At 44.0% G+C, this 20179-nt stretch overlaps 3 non-coding genes across 3 annotated transcripts; all 3 read left to right on the top strand.

The window, feature by feature from the left end:
- Positions 1 to 16760: 16760 nt before the first annotated feature.
- LOC122560929 (U6 spliceosomal RNA) lies at positions 16761 to 16867 on the top strand. The gene has a single exon (XR_006314844.2). It is a non-coding gene; the product is annotated as a U6 spliceosomal RNA (small nuclear RNA).
- A 404-nt stretch (positions 16868 to 17271) lies between these two features.
- Positions 17272 to 17378, top strand: LOC148146631 (U6 spliceosomal RNA). Its single transcript, XR_015760664.1, has one exon. It is a non-coding gene; the product is annotated as a U6 spliceosomal RNA (small nuclear RNA).
- Positions 17379 to 19398: 2020 nt separating this feature from the next.
- Positions 19399 to 19505, top strand: LOC122560930 (U6 spliceosomal RNA). Its single transcript, XR_006314845.2, has one exon. It is a non-coding gene; the product is annotated as a U6 spliceosomal RNA (small nuclear RNA).
- The last annotated feature ends 674 nt before the right edge of the window (positions 19506 to 20179 follow it).

The following is a 20179-nucleotide window of genomic DNA, read 5'->3' as shown; positions in this document are numbered from 1 at the left end:
TTGTCTCTTTCCAAGGCCTCAACTACCATTCAGCAACTACCATCTGCTTGAACACGTGGTCTCTTCCAGACTTGCTGGAACCAATTCCCAGATACTAACCTTGTTAATGGCAAACATCTATCTGTTGAGACACAATGCTCTTTCCAGGGTAATGTGTCTAATGGAACCCTTTTAAGTAAGACAGTCTGCAATTAGCCACCAGGCCTGGCCTTACAAACAAACAAACCTTGTTTCATTGGTACTTTTCCTTTTGCCACAAGCTATCCAAAAGTCCACAAACATTCTCAGTCCAGAACTCCAAACCAAGATTGATAAAAGATTAAAATAAACAGAATGGAAATGAGTAAGAGCTCTAACACAGCTGACACTGTTGCAAATAGAGGGTGATATTTGTAAATGTATTGCTATTTATGAAACAAGTTACATTGGTTACTCATGCTTAGTGTTACTCATCCGAGCACGCTTGGTTAGGCCACTGTTGGAATATTGCCTGCAATTCTGGTCTACTTCCTATTGGACAGATGTTGTGAAACTTGAAAGGGTTCAGAAAAGATTTACAAGGATGTTGCCAGGGTTGGAGGATTTGAGCCATAATGAGAGGCTGAATAGGCTGGGGCTGTTTTCCCTGGAGAATCAGAGGATGAGGGGTGACCTTATAGAGGTTTACAAAATTATGAGGGGCATGGATAGGGTAAATAGGCAAAGTCTTTTCCCTTGGGTTGGGGAGTCCAGAACTAGAGGGCATAGTTTAGGGTGAAAGGGGAAAGATATAAAAGAGACCTAAGGGGTAACGTTTCCACTCAGAGGGTGATACGTGTATGGAATGAGCTGCCAGAGGAAGTGGTGGAGGCTGGTACAATTGCAACAAATAAGAGGCATTTGGTTGGGTATATGAATAGGAAGGGTTTGGAGGAATGTGCGCTGGGTACTGGCAAGTGGGAGTAGATTGGGTTGGGATATCTGGTCAGCATGGATGGGTTGGACCGAAGGGTCTGTTTCCATGCTGTACATCTCTATGACTCTATGACTCTATGAGTGCTGCTCTATCCCTAGTTCCCAATATAGCTCAACATCTGGGTGAAGGAACTGAGGACATTGTTGCTAACTTTGCAGATGACATGAATTGAGGGATATAGATTGAGGGATCGGTAGCCTTGCAGAAGCAGGGAGACTTCAGAATGACGTGGACAGATGAGGAGAGTGGACAAAGAAATGGCAGATGAAATACAATGCAGGAAGGTGTGAAACTATGCATTCTGGTAGGCAGAATAGAGGTGTAGACTATTTTCTACATGGGGAAAGGCTTTGGTAATCCAAAGCACAAAAGAACATAGAAGTCCAAGTTAAGGATTCTCTTACGGTCAACATGCAGGTTCAGTCTGCAGTTAGGAAGACAAATACAACGTTCGCATTCATTTCAAGGTGCCTGAATACAACAGCAGAGATTTGCTGCTGAGGTTGTATAAGGGTCTGGGCAGACGGCATTCAGAGCTGAAAATGTGTTGGTGGAAAAGCGCAGCAGGTCAGGCAGCATCCAAGGAGCAGGAGAATCGACGTTTTGGGCATGAGCCCTTCTTCAGGAATGAGGAAAGTGTGCCAAGTAGGCTAAGATAAAAGGTAGGGAGGAGGGACTTGGGGGAGGGGCGTTGGAAATGCGATAGGCAGAAGGAGGTCAAGGTGAGGATGATAAGGTGAGGGTGATGGGCCGGAGTGGGGGTGGAGGCGGAGAGGTCAGGAAGAAGATTGCAGGTTAGGAAGGTAGTGCTGAGTTCGAGGGTTGGGACTGAGACAAGGTGGGGGGAGGGAAAATGAGGAAACTTGTGAAATCTGAATTCATCCCTTGTGGTTGGAGGGTTCCTAGGCAGAAGATGAGGCGCTCTTCCTCCAGCCGTCATGTTGCTATGGTCTGGCGATGGAGGAGTTTCTAGCATCTGCAGTCTTCACTTTCTCCTAGACCGCATTCAGAATACTATCTGCAGTTTTGGGCCCCATATCTAAGTAAGGATGTGCTGGCATTGATTTGAATGATTTGATTTGAATTGAATGGTTTTATTTTATTGTCACGTGTATTTTACAGCAAATATATAGCAAAATACAGTGAAAAGCACTCAGTTGTTGCCACGATATAGTGCTATTTTGAATAGTTTAAGAATACGAGAAAATAGAAAGATACAAATTGAAAAGAGTCCATCAGTCCTGAGCCAGCTCACCATCAAAGACCGCTGCACTGCCATCTTTTCTCCACTGCTTTGCCACTGTCCACAGCGGACCAATCCAATTTCGAAGCTACCAATTCGCGGGCACGATCTTTTGCTGTTGGGCCTATACTCCTCCGCCACCATCTGCGTAAGACCAACCAATGACAAAACCGCTACTCCTCAGGCGCCATCTTTCATTGATGGGTGTATCTTGCCAATGTCACCTCTGCCGATGTAACAGTTGCCGATCCCAATGCCACGTCCTGTATTAACCCGGAAAGGTAAGTAAGATTCACTCTCCTCCACACTGGGCCCACTCTCCTCCGCACTGGGCCCACTCTCCTCCGCACTGGGCCCACTCTCCTCCACACTGGGCCCACTCTCCTCCGCACTGGGCCCACTCTCCTCCGCACTGGGCCTGCTCCCCTCCTCACTAGGCTCACTCTTTCTCCACACTAGGCCCACTCTCCTCCGCACTGGGCCCACTCTCCTCTGCACTGGGCCCAGTCTCTTCCGCACTGGCCCACTCTCTTCCACACTGGCCCCACTCTCTTCTGCACTGGGCCCACTCTCTTCCACACTGGGCCCACTCTCTTCCACACTGGGCCCACACTCCTCCGCACTGGGCCCACTCTCCTCTGCACTGGGCCCACTCTCCTCCTCACTGGGTCCACTCTCTTCTGCACAGGGCCCACTCTCTTGATCGAGTGAATGTGGAGAAGATGTTTCCTCATGCAGGAGAGACCATGACCTGAGGGCACAGCCACAGAGTGAAGGGACAACCCTTTAGAACTGAAATAAGGAAGACTTACTTTAGCCAGAGGGTGGTGAATCTATAGAACTCATTGCCACAGAGGGCTGCAGAGGCCAAGTCATTGAGTGTATTGGTTCTTGATTAGTAAGGGTAACTGGGAACGGCAGGAGAATGGGATTGAGAAATATGTCAGCCATAATTGAATGGCAGAGCAGGCTCAGTGGGCCAAATGACCTAACTCTGCTCCTATATCTTAACAGTGCCATGGGTCAGTATCTTCAATGTTGGACCATCACATACTGGAATGCCTTCAACTGATGGAAAGCATTCACTGTAACACCATTCAGAACAAAACAGCCCACTCAATTCATTCCCCCCACTAGCACCACAGTGTGGACCATCTACAAGATGCACCACAGCAATGCAATGAAGATGCACTACTAGCCCCTACACCACCCACAGTCTCTATCATCGCAAAGGAAAAGAGTAGCAGATACATCCTGGCTTGGCCATTTGCCGTTTGTCCTTCAAAGCCACGCACACCCTGGCTTGGAAATACATTGTTCTCCCTTCACCCAACCTGGATAAACATTGTGAGCCTCTCTCCCTAATGGCATTGTGGGGTCATTTGCACCCCATGGAAAGAAATAGTTAAATAAGGCTGCTCAAGGGCAATTAGAGATGGAAAATAAATGCTACACTAGCCAGACCACACACAATATTTGTAAAAGCATCTGACGTTAAACCAGCTCCTAACTCCCCTGTTAGGGAGAGAGATTTTGCTTGTGAACTTGAATAACCATCAAAAATTAGTGTGTTATTCTTGATGTCGATCTTCATGAGGCGTGTTTATTTGAAAGATTTCAGTATGGAGCTCTGCCGCTGAGTAAGTGCGTACCAGAGGGAAAAATCAGAGCGGACAATGTTGGAAATTCCCAGCTGATGCAGTACACATGTAGACCGAGGCTGATGCAGTACACATGTTTCAGATCAATGGCCACATGTGGGCTTCCTCCCACAGTCTGAAGATGTGCAGGTTAGGTAGTTTGGCCATGGGAAGTTGTCCAGGGATGTGAAGGCTAGATGGGTTAGCCATGGGAAATACAGGGCAAGGGTTGGGTCTGTGTGAGATGCTCTTCAGAGCATTGGTCTGGACTGAATGAGCCAAACGGCCTGCTATTTAACCATGACAGCTTCATCATTCATACACGTTCATCAGGCACATGTCCCTGTTGGAGCCAGCAGGGAAAGGCACATTTGAATGCCCTCACACTCAAGACGGAAATGGTGCTGATTGTCATTGAAGTGACCGTTATTAAAGTAAGGGGAAGAACAATAACCTTTGAATGACACTCTGAATGACACTCTGGAGTTGGTGGAGAGATGTGTCCCTCGCTTACCCACTCCCCATCTACATTTATTCTTTCAGACGTCAAAGCAAGAGTGTTGGCAAGAGGAGTTGGCAAGAGTGGGAGGTCAGTGCCAATTGCTTAAAGGACCTGGGAAGTGGACAGTGTCTTGTCACCTTATATCCTGAAGCAAAGCCTGTGCTTATTTTTTTTGAGACAACCTCTGATGTCTAGAGATGCTTGAAACTAAACAGCACAGGCAGCCAGCTGTGAAAGTTTACTGCTTGGTCAGTCAGCTGTGCAGGCTCACTGCTTGGTCAGTCAGCTGTGCAGGCTCACTGCTTGGTCAGTCAGCTGTGCAGGCTCACTGCTTGGTCAATTAGCTGTGCAGGCTCACTGCTCCTTTCTTTCCCCTACCACACTCTCCCATTTGTTTTAAAGACCAATATTTTGAACTTGGTTTTCCAAAGTTCCAAAACAATGCAACAGCTAATAAAACAGTAATTAGTGCACCGAGAAATCAGGGAAAAAAATTCCTACACTGCAAAGTAACCTCAAAAAAAGGGGTAACTCTTCCAGCCACAATTTTGTCCCATCCTCCATCTTGGGTTACCCAGCATTCCTGTTTTATTCACACTAAGGAAAGCTCTCGAGAACCATTTCTTCTGAAGGTGAAGCAAGACGTCGAGTCAATGTTACAACAAAGTGTTTTCTCACCTGTAACAAAATCTACAAGTTGATGTTCAGCTACAGTTCCTGTACCAAAACAAATGAATCACCAAGAGCTGGGTTTTTCCCGTGTCAGCAGAGAGTCCATTTTGTTGAGGGTAACCATCAGCACCTCCTAAAACACTCTGCCCGTAATATGATCTCATTCGCCACAGGCAGGAAGATTGGCTACTGCCAGTACCTCCCAGGATTCCTAGCATCAGTACCACCTTTAAATCCTCATTGTACACCCAGTGAAGCACTAGTAGCCCACAACTGCCTTGTACAGTTTGTATGCATTGCCCTGACATGCCAAACTGAGGAAAACTGCCATGCTGTTTTGGTAACAGGGAGCTGGAGGTCCTGGGGATGAAGGGGGTGGTGTGCGCAGTTACTACCCATGGAGTTTGTCTTGAAATGTTGATGACTGGTGTCCAAACGGGAGGATTGGACGAGTAAGAAGCAAACTGGATCATCAAGTACCCACTCTGACTTTCATGTCAGAATTTATCACAGAATCATAGAATCCCTCCAGTGTGGAAACAGGTAATTTGGCCCAACAAGTCCACATTGACCCTCCAAATAATATCCCATCCAGATCCATTCCCCTACCCAATTATTATTTGATATTTACCCCGGACTAATGCCCCTAACCTACACGACAGACAATTTAGCATGGCCAGTTCACCTAACTTGCACATGTTTGGATAGTGGGAGGACACTGGAGGAAACCCACGCAGACACAGGGAAAATGTGCAAACTCCACATAGACAGTCACCCGAGGCTGAAATTGAACCCAGGTTTCTGGCACTATGAGGCAGCAGTGCTAACCACTGAGCCACGGTGCCACCCTAATTTGTCGTCACCTAATTTCTATCCAGTAGGTGGGAGAATTGGAAACTGCACATCAATGAGGCAGAATCATGCAGCAATGAGGATGACAATGCACACAAATAGGCATCTCCCCGCTCAGTAACAAGAATGTCATCTCTCTATTCAATACCTGATTGAAAAATGGGACTCACTTCTAAGCTCACACAGTTCTACCAATTCTCTTACCAATGCCCATGTCGCTCAATGGCTGGGAAGATTCAACCTGAAGAAACTGTCTAGATTTGACACCATTGAATAAGGCTTTTTGAAAGGGAAGTATATGGAAGGCATGAGAGTTTGGGAAAGCTAGGGAAGAGTTCAATATTTGCTAAACTAGATATGAAGCTAGAAAGGCAATTACCTTTAGATGTGGAATCCAAATTACTTACAACCATTTTTACAACTTTTGGTAGAAATTGTTTTCATTGGCATCAGACATCAGCGATTTTCCTGTAAACAAGTATCTTGGAAGGATTGGATGGAGCAGTTAGTTACATGATGCCCTGATTTATGGATCCACCACAATAGGTATGATGGCAGAGTGAGAACTGTACCACAGCATCAAGAAAGCACAGGGCACATCCTCAACAACAAATGTGAGTGCTCGCAAACAACGATCAAGTTTGTAGGTCACATTGTACATGGTTCAGGGCTCAGAGAATGTAGTGACTGGCATGAGGGCTAGATGAATCGCATTGAGAATGAGACCCTTGATTGGGGTTGTTAACTCAGGCCAATCAGGAAGCCCTGGCTGACAGATATAAACAGGCACTCTGGGCTGGCTGGTCAGACTCCATTTACAGTGCATGTGTAAATAAAGGGTGACTTGGTAATGGTATGCCAGCCTGTTTGGAGTTATTTCAGAGAAGATCCTCAGAAAGCCAGAGCAATTTACAAATTTCGACCTCCTTGAAATCTCACAGAACTTCAGCAATTTATGGGACATGCTGCAGAAGTGGAGAAGTCCATACACAATTTAGTGTTAGGAATGCAAATTTTTGTGCACTGTGAGGAATCTGACATTGAGGATTCATGAACTTATCTTAAAAGCTTTGTTTTAATCAACTTTAACAGACCTCTTATCACATGAGCTAAGATCAAATCAATTCATTTGGGGAATCTCTGGAAGCCAACAACAGAAAATTTATATCTTTGTCCCAGTTCAGAGGACTTCCACAATAAAAAGTTTTCATCGTTGTTTTGAGAGCTTGATTTATCTTTCTAAAAGTCCCTGTATTTATGTATGATATAATGTAAATGTTAACTGTTTTATACTCAATTTCTCATTATATCTTGAAAAATCTTAGATATAAAATTAGAACCTTAGTCCACCTGTATTTCTATTGGTGGCCGATCGGAGTAATACATTGAATTAATTTTTCCACCCCTGCTTTAACAATGATTCTACTGAAAAGATTAGCATCTGGAAATCAAATTGTCAAAATCCATAGTTGTGTCAGGACATACAGGAATCCCCCTTTCAGTTTTTGTAATGTCCGTATCCAGTCAACCAACACTCAACTGAATGGCTCTGAATGGGTATTAAAGGTCAAAGTTTTATTATTTGTTGATGTCTTTCCACTATCCGACATGCTAGTATGCTTAACAGGCCTACATTGCTTCCTTTCGAAGACTTGGTCAACCATAATACCTGTTTATTGATAATTGGGTTCCTTATCTTCCTAATATCCGATTATAGGAATTTCATGGTCCCCACCACCACCCCCTCCCCAATCCACACCACAATATCTCCTTACAATATCTGGCACCACTATGTGATAAAAATGTGTTGCTGGAAAAGCGCAGCAAGTTAGGCAGCATCCAAGGAGCAGGAGAATCGACGTTTTGGGCATGAGCCCTTCTTCAGTAGGTGAAATATCAAGGCCAAAGAGCCTGTACTGCACTGTAATGTTCTATGTGCTATGTTCCATGTTAAGTTATGCCTCTGAAGTAGTTATTGCATTGTTGAAAGATGTTTTTAGTACACGTGGGATTCTGGACCTCATCACTTGGACAATGGCCCAAAATTTGGTACAATTACAACATATAAAAGGCATCTGGATGGGTATATGAATAGGACGGGTTGAGAGGGAAATGGGCCAAGTGCTGGGAAATGGGACTTGATTAGGTTAGGATATCTGGTCAGCATGGACAAGTTGGATCGAAGATCTGTTTCTGTGCTGGACATATCGATGACTCGATGACTCTAAGTACTTGAACAAATTCTCTAAATCTGACAGGTTTGTTCATATAACAAACTCAATGAGTAACCCACAAGCTAATGATGAGACCAAAGGAGGTGTGCAGACTGTACAAAAGATCATTGACATTAGCCCAGCAATGCTCAGTAACTATTGTACCTCGTCTCCAGACTAGTCTGATTCTGTGAAAGCTGCTGTTAGGATGAAAGCTGTGGATGCAACCGCTTGTTGTTTTGTATACCTTATTATCACCTTGTAAAAAGCAGCTAAAAATGGATAATGAGTGCTGACCAAGACAGCGATATCCAGATGCCATAAGTGAATGAATTGAACCAGGGTCCCAGGTTCAATTTCAGCCTCAGGCAACTGTCTGTGTGGAGTTTGCACATTCTCCCCGTGTCTGCGTGGGTTTCCTCCGGGTGCTCCAGTTTCTTCCCACAGTCACAAAGATGTGCAGGTCAAGTGAATTGGCCATGCTAAATTGCCAATAAGTGTTAGGTGCGTTAGTTAGGGGTAAATATAGGGTAGGGGAATGGGTCTGGGTATGTTACTCTTCAGAGGGTCAGTGTGAACTTGTTGGGCTGAAAGGCCTGTTCACATTCTGTAGGTAATCTAATCTAATGTGGCTAGCCCAAAGTCCCTCTCCTATGCTTTGGATGCTGCCTGACCTGCTGTGCTTTTCCAGCACCACACTTTTCAACTATTTAACAGTAAGATATGATATAATGGATAGGCTCAGAGACTTGGGGAGAGATATAATGTAAAGGATTAATGTGAACATGTAAATGAGATAGTTTATATCATCATTAGGTTAGATGAATACCAGTGCTATTCTATCCTGCTCCTTGGATGCTGCTGCCGTGCTGCGCTTTTCCAGAACACATTTTCACCAGTGCTATTCTGTCTATCAGCCTATGACAGAACAAAAGTCTTGACATGTCTCATAATTACACCTCCCATGTTTAGTAACCAAGTGAGGTTTGACCCCACATCAAAAGGTATCTGCAATATTAACCCATTTCTCTCCCAAATCCAGCCACAGTATTGCTTGTACTACAATTTCCATTACAGTCAGTTCTTCTATAACGTGATGGTTATGTTCTTGTGCAATCCAGCATTATAGAAAAATCAGTCTTTAGAAACAGTGCTTAAAGTGTTGACAATGTAATTGCGTTATAGCCAACACACATTTTAAAAGTTGGCACTTTGGAAACAGTGTCCCCAGTTCGTCAATTGTGTTATAGCAAATTTGCATTGATGAAATGAGCATTATAGCAGAACGACCTGTATTGTCACGATATCATGATCCCATGTGACAGTCACAGCAGTAGAACAATTATACATTGCTAATCTTGAAAGAGAAGCCAAGTAGAAGTCAGATACTTTGCCCTAATCACCAGTTCCAATCTCCAGCCTACGCTGAGTTTCAATGGCAGCATCACATTTGCTTGTGAGAATTAGCTGCCAGTCTCTAATTGGACAAGATGTAGAACATAGAAAATAGATGCCATGACCATGGCTCATCATCCAACTCTGTCCCCTGTTCTTGCTTTCTTTTCTTTAGTTCTTTAGCCCTATATCGACCTCTGTTCATTATGTTTGTGTTAAATCATATAAAGCTGTTCTAATTTAGCATTTTCCACATAGAAGTACCATTTTTTAACTTACATTTGATTGTGGTATACTTTATGTAATTATATTTTGCCAAGTTCTTTTGTTAAAGGCCAAAGTTTAGGATTAACTGATTATTATATCTCCAATATGTGTACCAAAATGTTGCACAGTGTGTCTTTGCTATTCTAAAGGTCAGGATTGACATGATTGATGTATAATATTATGTGCAGCACTGTGCAGTTTTTTTTGTTTTAGTTTAAGGATACAAATGCTAGCTGGAACTGAAGCTGATAGTTATGATTGATTTTTAGATTAGCTACCCAGGACTGTGCAATTAATTACAATCTATTAAAATCTCTTCAGTACTCTACCGTGATTACCATCTGTTACAATCTCTCTGGTGCACTAAATCTACCAGTTAGTCACTCTACAGTTATTCTACAGCTAGTCACAAACGATTGCAATTTACCTGGAATTCTACAAATACAATATACCACAACCTACAATTAATAATAATATAGAGTCATAGAGTTGTAGAGCATGGAAACTGACCCTTCGGTCCAACTCATCCATGCTGACCAGATATCCCAACCCAATCTACTCCCACCTGCCAGCACCCAGCCCATATCCCTCCAAACCCTTCTTATTCATATACCCATCCAAATGTCTTTTAAATGTTGCAATTGTATCAGCCTCCAACACTTCCTTCGGCAGCTCATTCCATACACGTACCACCCTCTGCGTGAAAAGTTGCCCCTTAGGTCACTTTTATATCTTTCCCCTCTCACCTTAAATCTATGCCCTCTAGTTCTGGACTCCCCCACCCCAGGAAAAAAGACGTTGTCTATTTATCCCATCCATGCCCCTCATAATTTTGTAAACCTCTATAAAGTCACCCCTCAACCTCTGACGGTCCAGGGAAAACAGCCCCAGCCTGTTCAGCCTCTCTCCATATCTCAAATCCTCCAACCCTGGCAACATCCTTGTAAATCTTTTCTGAACTATTTCAAGTTTCACAACATCTTTCCGATAGGAAGGAGACCAGAATTGCACGCAATATTCCAACAGTGGCCTAACCAGCGTCCTGTACAGTGCAACATGACCTCTCAACTCCTGTACTCAATACTCTGACCAATAAAGGAAAGCATACCAAATGCCTTCTTCACTATCCTATCTACCTGCGACTCCACTTTCAAGGAGCTATGAACATGCACTCCAAGGTCTCTTTGTTCAGCAACACTCTCAGGACCTTACCATTAAATGTATAAGTCCTGCTAAGATTTGCTTTCCCAAAATGCAGCACCTCACGTTTATCTAAATTAAACTCCATCTGCCAGTTCTCGGCCCATTGGCCCATCTGGTCAAGATCCTGTTGTATTCTGAGGTAACCCTCTTCGCTGTCCACTACACCTCCAATTTTGGTGTCATCTGCAAACTTACTAACTGTACCTCTTATGCTCACATCCAAATCATTTATGTAAAAGACAAAAAGTAGAGGACCCAGCACTGATCCTTGTGGCACTCCACTGGTCACAGGCCTCCAGTCTGAAAAACAACCTTCCACTACCACCCTCTGTCTTCCACCTTTGAGCCAGTTCTGTATACAAATAGTAAGTTCTCCCTGTATTCCATGAGATCTAACCTTGCTAATCAGTCTCCCATGGGGAACCTTGTCCAACGCCTTACTGAAATCCATATAGATCACATCGACCGCTCTGCCCTCATCAATCCTCTTTGTTACTTCTTCAAAAAACTCAATCAAGTTTGTGAGACATGATTTCACAAAGCCATGTTGACTATCCCTAAGCAGTCCTTGCCTTTCCAAATGCATGTATATCCTGTCCCTCAGGATTCCCTCGAACAACTTGCCCACCACCGAGGTCAGGCTCACTGGTCTATAGTTCCCTGGCTTGTCCTTACTACCCTTCTTTAAGAGTGGCACCACGTTAGCCAACCTCCAGTCTTCTGGCACCTCACCTGTGACTGTCGATTATATAAATATCTCAGCAAGAGGCCCAGCAATCACTTGCCTAGCTTCCTACAGAGTTCTAGGGTACACCTGATCAGGTCCGAGGGATTTATTCACCTTTATGCGTTTCAAGACATCCAGCACTTCCTCCTCTGTAATATGGACATTTTGCAAGATGTCACCATCTATTTCCCTACAGTCTATACCTTCCATATCCTTTTCCACAGTAAATACTGATGCAAAATACTCATTCAGTATCTCCTGCATTTTCTGTGGCTCCACACAAAGGCCACCTTGCTGATTTTGAGGGGCCCTATTTTTTCCCTAGTTATCCTTTTGTCCTTAATGTATTTGTAAAAACCCTTAACTCTCCTTAACTCTATTTGCCAAAGCTATCTCATGTCTCCTTTTTGCCCTCCTGATTTCCCTCTTAAGTATACTCCTACTGCCTTTATATTCTAAGGTTTCACTCGATCTACCCTGTCTATACCTCACATATGCTTCCTTCTTTTTCTTAACCAAACCCTCAATTTCTTTAGTCATCCAGCATTCCCTATACCTATCAGCCTTTCCTTTCACCTTAACAGGAATACACTTTCTCTGGAATAAGCTGCAGTCTACCCAGCATTTTATATTAATTACAATGAGGTACAAGTTATTTGGTACTCTACAGCTAGTTATGATCTGTTGCAATCTGCAACACACACCACATTTAATTACGATATATTATTAAAAAAAATACTCTACAGTTACTTATAATTAATGGTAATCTACCTGGTACTTTACAGTCAGTTATAATACACAGTAACCTACCTGGTGCTGTACAGTTACAGTCAGTTATAATACACAGTAATCTACCTGCTAATCTCCAGTTACAGTCGTTATAATACATTGCAATCTACCTGGTACTCTACAGTTAATTATAATTTATTGCAAACTACCTTGTACTCTACATTTAATCATACTCTATTATAAAAACTAACTAAGTACTCAATAATTAATTACAATATGTTCCAATCTACCCATGACTCTACAGTTAATTACAGTTTATTACAACCTGCCCAATACTTACAATTAATTACAATATACTAAAACCCACCCAGTACACTACAATTATTACATTACAATGCATTACAGTCTACTCAATACACTGCAGATAATTACAGTGCATTACAATTTAACCGGTACTCCACAATTAATTTTGACATATTTCAGTCTACTCGGCATTCTGTAATCAATTACAATCTATTTTCGGTATAGCGATAACAGGGAAGCAACACAGTTTAACACATAAAAACTTCGAAAATCGTCACACAATAACAGTAACATGGGTAAATTTAGACCATGGAACCAAATAAAAACTGCATTATAGAGAAATAATGCTAACAAAAGCAACAACACTTGTAATTCCTGGCGTCTCATGAAGTTATGTCAAAGATAAAGGTAAGAATGACCTTCAATTTGATGGGCAAATAGGAAAAGAGAGCCACTTGACAGCAGCAGAGCAATGTCGGACAGCAGGAGGCTGATAGACACCAAGGAAATGGTGCTTGGAGCATTAACCATTGACACAGAATAAGAGGAGAAAAGCTGTAAATACTCAGCAGGGTGTGCAGACAGAGGTTATTGTTTTTAGCGACAGTTTTAATGTAGCTGAGTGGCTCAGCCATGTCAAGGTGCAAATAAGGATGAAAGACATAGCTGTGGTTCTGGACAAGAAGAGCTTTCAGGATGTCACAGCAATTCCACTGTCCTTGTGGAATCCAGTGGATTCTTGAGGATCTGTCTCCGGGCAATGATAGTAGTTTCATGTACCATGAACACAGATTGTCTTCTCTCAGACTGACAACGTTTGCCCTCCTAGCCATACCCCACCAAAATCCCCTAGTTTCTGACAGTCAGCCAGCTAAGCCAGGCTGCCTTCACCATGTTGTGATGTTACAGTCCAAAAGCCAAGTCCTCTCAAAGACCAGGGCTGCTCCAAGACCATGCGCAGTGTCCCCCAGTGAAAATCATAGGGTAACAGGAAGGCAAATTGACCCAGCAAAGAGGGAGCTCACAAAGACTGTGTTCTTTTTTTTAATGAACAGAAATTGCTGGCAAAACTCAACAGGTCTAGCAGCATCTGGAGAACAAGTTTTGAGTCATAATTGTATTCAGCGCTGAAAATGTGTTGCTGGAACAGTGCATCAGGTCAGGCAGCATCCAGGGAACAAGAGAATCGATGTTTCAGGCATAAGCCCTTCTTCAGGAATGTATTCCTGAATTGTATTCAAGCTGGTGTGTGAGAAACACAAGAGGAATGTTTTTAAAAATCCCAATAGTGAAGCTTTCTAAAATCTTGCTATAATTCAGTTTCCTCAGATTCTGAGTTCTGATTTTTCTTTCCACGTTCCTTTCTCACAGAATCACTTTTCCTTTACCCAACGGAAGTTTGCAGTAATTTGCTTTTTCAAATTAGAAAGCTGATTTAAGAATTGTTCGTGAGACTGAACATGCATTCGCCAGAAATTTACTCAAAAGACAGGCAAGGTTTTTATCAGGGAGGAGAAAGTGAGAACTGCAAATGCTGGAGATCAGAGCTGAAAATGTGTTGCTGGAAAAGCGCAGCAGGTCAGGCAGCATCCAAGAAATAGGAGAATCGATGTTTCGGGCATAAGCCCTTCTTCAGATTTTTATCAGGTTTTTATCAGATCAAAACCCAAGCAACACCAGGTTTTGGTCTTACAGGCTTAGTTGAAATTGCAAACTTTTGGAGCTCACCTCCATCATCAGGTGAGGTATGATAGAGAGGTTTAAGATTCAGTATTTATAAGCAAGAAGTTAATGACTTTAAAACTAGCTGCCCCTGTTGAATCCTTTAATCAGTTAAGGTTTTACTGAGTGATGGAATGACAATATATTCACAAAGTACAGATTACACAGCTTTCTTCATGGGAGAGATGATAATGACTGTCTGATCAACCGGCATATTGTGTCACACCCCTGGATCAAGGTAAAAGTTGTCCCAATCCTGAAGGTGCATGGGGCTGCTCTCTCATCAGAGAGAGAGACAACTGGTGGTGGTCTAACCCAAGGGTCACCACTGCTCAGGTTGAGGTGCAAGGTTGAGAAAGTGGTGACCTCAGCAGGACGTGAGATTTGAGCTTCTGTTGGTATCACTGTACATTGCAAGCCAGTCATCCAGCCAACTGAGCCATCACTGTAAAGTGATGGAAGGTATCATCAACAGTGCTATCAAACAGCACTGCCTCAGCAATAACCAGCTCACTGATGCTCAGTTTGGATTCCACCGGGGCCACTCAGCTCCTGATATCATTACAGCCTTGGTCCAAACATGGACAAAAGAGCTGAATTCCTGAGGTGAGTTGAGAATGACAGCCCTTCATATCAAGGCTTCAATTGGGTGTGGCATCCAAGAGCCCTTGCATAACTGGGATCAATGAGTCAGGGGACAAACTCTCCAGTGATTAGAGTCATACCTGGCACAGAGGAAGATGGTTGTGGTTGTTGGGGGGTCAGTCATCTCAGCTCCAGGACTTCTCTGCAGGAGTTCCAAAGGGTAGTCTCCTAGGCCCAGCCATCATCAGCTGCTCCATCAATGACCTTCCTTCCATCATAAGGTCAGAAGTGGGAATGTTCACCGATGATTGCAGAATGTTCCGCACCATTCACAACTCCTCAGATACTGAAGCAGTCCATGTTCAATTGCAACAACATCTGGTCAATAATCAGGCTTGGGCATAAAATTGGCAAGTAACATTCGTTCTACACAAATGCCAGGCAATGACCATCACCAATAAGAGTCAGTCATATTGCGACTGAGACGGTAAGGTGACAGTTGTTGACAAGTGTGGGAATGTTGGGGAATGGAATTAGCGGGTCAATTAAGTCAAGTTAAATCAGAAGAGGGCTGTTGGAGATTGCACTGTCCTTTCACCCTCCCATTCCCTGTATTACTGCCCTTGGGCTCTTGCTTTCCGATGGTGAAATTGTGCAGACCTTGAGATTGTTTTCTCCAGCAATGCTCCAGGGGTCCAGGCAGCAGGAGTATTGTTTAAGGACCCCAAGTATTCAATGGGACAGCAGGTTGTTGTATGGAGGTTCACATGTGAGTAACTGTCAGCGGTCAACCCTGCGCATGTATGGGTGTTACAGTGGACTGCATGGAATGAAAGCTTTGTAAGTTTTCTTTTCATTCATTCATAGGACATGGGCATCAATAACTGGACCAGCAGTCATTGCCATTTCCTAAATGTGCTTGTGAACTGCAGCTCGGATGTTAAGTGTTGCTGCATGATGTCCTGGGCATGCTCACACATTGCATGTTGAGAGAGAGAGAGATTTCTGAAGTTATATATGGTGCCCAGAACATGAACTGCACTCAATGCTACCTTTCACCATTAACCCATTGAAGGTGCAAGCTCATTGTCTCGGCTTCTCTCTGGAAGGACGGAATGAAAAATAATCAGTCTTCAGAGTCCAGTGACTCCTTTATCGAACAGCACATGGTGAACAGCATGGGTGTCGGAAATATTGCTTGTTTGTCTTATAAACTTGACACATGCCGGTGAGGATCAGCATGCCCAAGGAACCCGCCTGCTTTTACAGTTCTGCTCCACACAACACACAGCTCTGGTATTGTGTGAACTGACCGTGGTTTAATTAAATAATGTGGCCTCAAACTGCTCCTCCTGTCCACTTCTCTCAGTCGGATTTCAAACCTATAGATATCCTCTTAGTTTACTGGCACCAGGAAAATTCACCTGGATGGGTTGCCACTCAGAGCTAGAGGTTGGGAGTAGAGAAGCAGGTCCAGTTGTTGAGCTAGACAATGCTATTATCCAGTCCACTGCTGAGACTATAAGGTTTCTGCTGATTCTTTCTGCATTTGCACTCTTGACATTTTCAGTTTTAACTACCTCTTTCACTACCTCTTGGTCTTTTCCTAATGTGGCATTTTTGAAAACCAAAGCACGTTTGTTGATCATTGGAGTGATTGGGATGATGGCCAGATGGATCTCATTCGATCCTTGATTGGTGTTAGCCTGGGCCAATCAGGGAGCCCTGGCTGACAGAGATAAACAGGAGATTGTGCTCACTTTGGCAGTACATATACTAAAATTGGAACGATACAGAGAAGATTAGTATGGCCCCTGTGCAAGGATGACACGCAAATTCGTGAAGCGTTCCATATCTTTTCACACCTGCACACACACACACCATGGGTGCTGGGGAAAAAATAAGCACTACCGCACTTAGGTGGTAGTGTGGGGGTTAAATTTTTTAAAAAATATAGGGAATTGTGGGGGTTTAAAAAAGAAAAAAATATATAACCAGGAGGTGCGCACAAAAAAAAGAAAAAAAAATACATAGGAGGGTAGCACTACCTCAGTGAGGCGGTATTGTGGGGGTTTAGAAATTTTTTTTTAAAAAACTGGAGTGTCAATTCTATTTTGATTTAATCCCTGTCCTCCTGTACACTGTTTGATCACACAGCACTGCCCTTTGATGTGAAGGGCAGTGTTTGTCACTGGCCACCCGGGTGTTTTCCTATCTTCCTGGTGGTGGAATTTGAATAAAGATTCAAAATAAACAGGAGATTGTGCTCACTTTGGCAGTACATATATTAAAATTGGAACGATACAGAGAAGATTAGTATGGCCCCTGTGCAAGGATGACACGCAAATTCGTGAAGCGTTCCATATTTTTTCACACCTGCACACACACAACATGGGTGCTGGGGAAGAAATAGGCACAACTGCAGTTAGGCGGTAGTGTGGGGGTTAAATGAAAAAAAGAGAAAAAAAATAAACAGGAGACTCAGAGTCTCCTCAGTTTAGGGGACTGACTCTGTGTTGGCTGGTGTTACAGTCAGTATGTTACTGTTAGTTTCTGCTTCCCCTCTTTTTTTTGGAGGGGGAAAACCTGATTCCTGAACTGGCTGAATCATTTAGGCAGTTTGTTAACTGGCATTCCTTTTAGTGAGGACTGATTATTAAACTCCGGATGCACACATTGTGTTTCAGGTGTAACTCAGTTCTCATTAGGGGAGTGTTGTTTCGCTGGATGGTTACAGCCTGTGTGTTACTCTTTTTTGAGAAAAGGATAATGTTAATTTTATGGTAGGGCTTAGCCCTTGGATTGTAGTTTTCTTTGTTTTTTGTATGTGTCTTCACTTTTTATTGGTGTTTGGACTGAACCCTTGTGGAAGACATATATTTCACCAGAGAAGCTTGTCCTGTGGGGAGGCCTAGCCCTGGGACTGGGCCTCTGAAGATTGAACACGTGTGTGTGTGTGCGCGCGCGCTCGGGGGTGAGCACTTGCTGTATCCTGGAGTTTGGGTGAAGACCTTTCCTTTAGGAGTGGACCAAACCCCTGTGAGTTAACTGCACCTGTACAATGTACTGTTCCTGTGAGTGGGCCTGGTTTTCCAAGGCTGGGCCAGGACACCTGTGTGCTGTGCATTTGCTGCCTTCAGGAGTAGACTCTGCCCTTGGTTGCGGACTCTCTTTTTAGCAACGGACTCTGTAGTTTGGAGTGGACTCTATTTCTGACAATGCACATCGTATACTGGAGTGGACTCTTCCTGGAAATGAATTCTATATCTTGAAGACTGTATAGGTTTGGACTGTGTACCAGAAAGTACTCTGTTTCTTTTTTTGGTAATTAACTGTATTGTGGTGTTTCCTGGGTCTATCACCTGCACTGTCTTGCGTGTCCCTGGGTCTGGCAGGCCTTACTGTGAGCTGGGAGGCTCATGGGTTGTCTTGAAAGCTGTCACCCCGAGAGCCGGAGGACGGGTAGGCCATCCTGTGAACCTGAAGGTTGGTAGGCTATCCCGAAAGCCCTGATGTCTGTCGCCCTGAGAGCCAGATGCTGGGTAGGCGTTCTGAGCACTGTGGTCCCGAGAAGGGGTAATTGGGGCAGGCTGCCCTAGAGGTGGTCGAAAGGTGTGTCAGAGCAGCCGAGAGCCAGAAGGTGCGTTGGGGTGGGCTGAGATCCGGAAGGCTTGTGGGCTATCCTGCATGCTGTCATCCCAGGGAAGGGGACGGGCTGTCGTAGAGGTGGCTGGAAAGTATGCCAGGATAGCCCACTGGCCGGATGGCGCATCGGGGTGGGTGAGAGCCCAATGGTACGTAGGGGCAGACCGAGAGCCAGAAGGCAGGTAGGCCGTCCTCAGCGCTGTCACTCCGGGCAGGTACCGAGGTGGGCTGCCCCAGTGGTGGTCAGAAGGTGCTGAGGGTGGTTAGTGAAGCCGGAAGGTGGGTAGGCTGTCCTGACCGCTGTCACCCTGGGCGGGTACCAGGGCGGGCTGTCATACGAGGTGGTCGAAAGGTGTGTCAGGGCAGACTGAGAACTGGAGGGGGCATGGGGTGGACCGACAGCTGGAAGGTGGGTAGGGGCAGGCTGCCTTAGAGTGATTGGAAGGTGGGAGGGACGGGGACTTACTGGGTCTGTATTGTCTGCACTTTTTACGTAACAGAATTGTCTTATGTATAAATGTCATTGTTGCTGTCTTGTCCTATGTGGAACTGGGATTTGAGGTTTGTCCTCATCTCTCTGTAAACTGGTTGGACGGTAGTGTTTGGGGCCTAGCTTTGCTGCTCCTCTCCCTTTAAAATTGCTGTCTCTTGTGTACAGCTGTAAATGTTAACTGTTTTTTGTAAACTGTTTTGTAATTTGTTTAATAAAATAAAAAAAAAGGAAAAATTAAATAAATAGGAGATTGTGCACGCTTCGGCAGTACATATACTAAAATTGGAACGATAGAGAGAAGATTAGCATGGCCCCTGTGCAAGGATGACACGCAAATTCGTGAAGCGTTCCATATTTTTTCACACATGTGCACACACACACCATGGGTGCTGTGGAAAAAATAAGCACAACTGCAGTTAGGCGGTAGTGTGGGGGTTAAATTAAAAAAAGAGAAAAAACTAACAAAAAATTTAAAAAAGAGAGGGAAAAAAATTAAAAAATAAACAGGAGATTCAGAGTCTCCTCAGTTTAGGGGACTGACTCTGTGTTGGCTGGTGTTACAGTCAGTATGTTTCTGTTAGGTGCTGCTTCTCTTTTTTGGAGGGGGAAAACCTGATTTCTGAACTGGCTGAATTATTTAGCCAGTTTGTTAACTGGCATTCATTTTAGTGAGGACTGATTGTGTGCATCAGGAGTTTAACAATTTGTTTCAGGTGTGACTCAGTTCTCATTAGAGGAGTGTTATTTCACTGGCTGGTTACAGCCTGTGTGTTATTCTTTTCTCCTTTTTGAGAAAAGGATAATGTTAATTTTGTGGTAGGGCTTAGCCCTTGGACTCTAATTTTCTTTGTTTTTGTATGTGTCTTCACTATTTATTGGTGTTTGGACTGAGCCCTTGTGGAAGACATACATTTTACCAGAGGAGCTGTTCCTGTGGGGCGGCCTAGCCCTGGGACTGGGCCTCTGAAGATTGAACACCTGTGTGTGTGCTGGGAGGTGAGCACTTGCTGTATCCTGGAGTCTAGGACAAGAC

The sequence above is a fragment of the Chiloscyllium plagiosum genome, unplaced genomic scaffold, assembly GCF_037043375.1.
Source record: "Chiloscyllium plagiosum isolate Xiang-an unplaced genomic scaffold, Cpla_swu_hap1 HiC_scaffold_20, whole genome shotgun sequence".
NCBI classification, from domain to species: Eukaryota; Metazoa; Chordata; class Chondrichthyes; order Orectolobiformes; family Hemiscylliidae; genus Chiloscyllium; species Chiloscyllium plagiosum.
The sequence above is the reverse complement of the archived record's forward strand: the minus strand, read 5'-3'. Positions and strand labels throughout refer to the sequence as shown.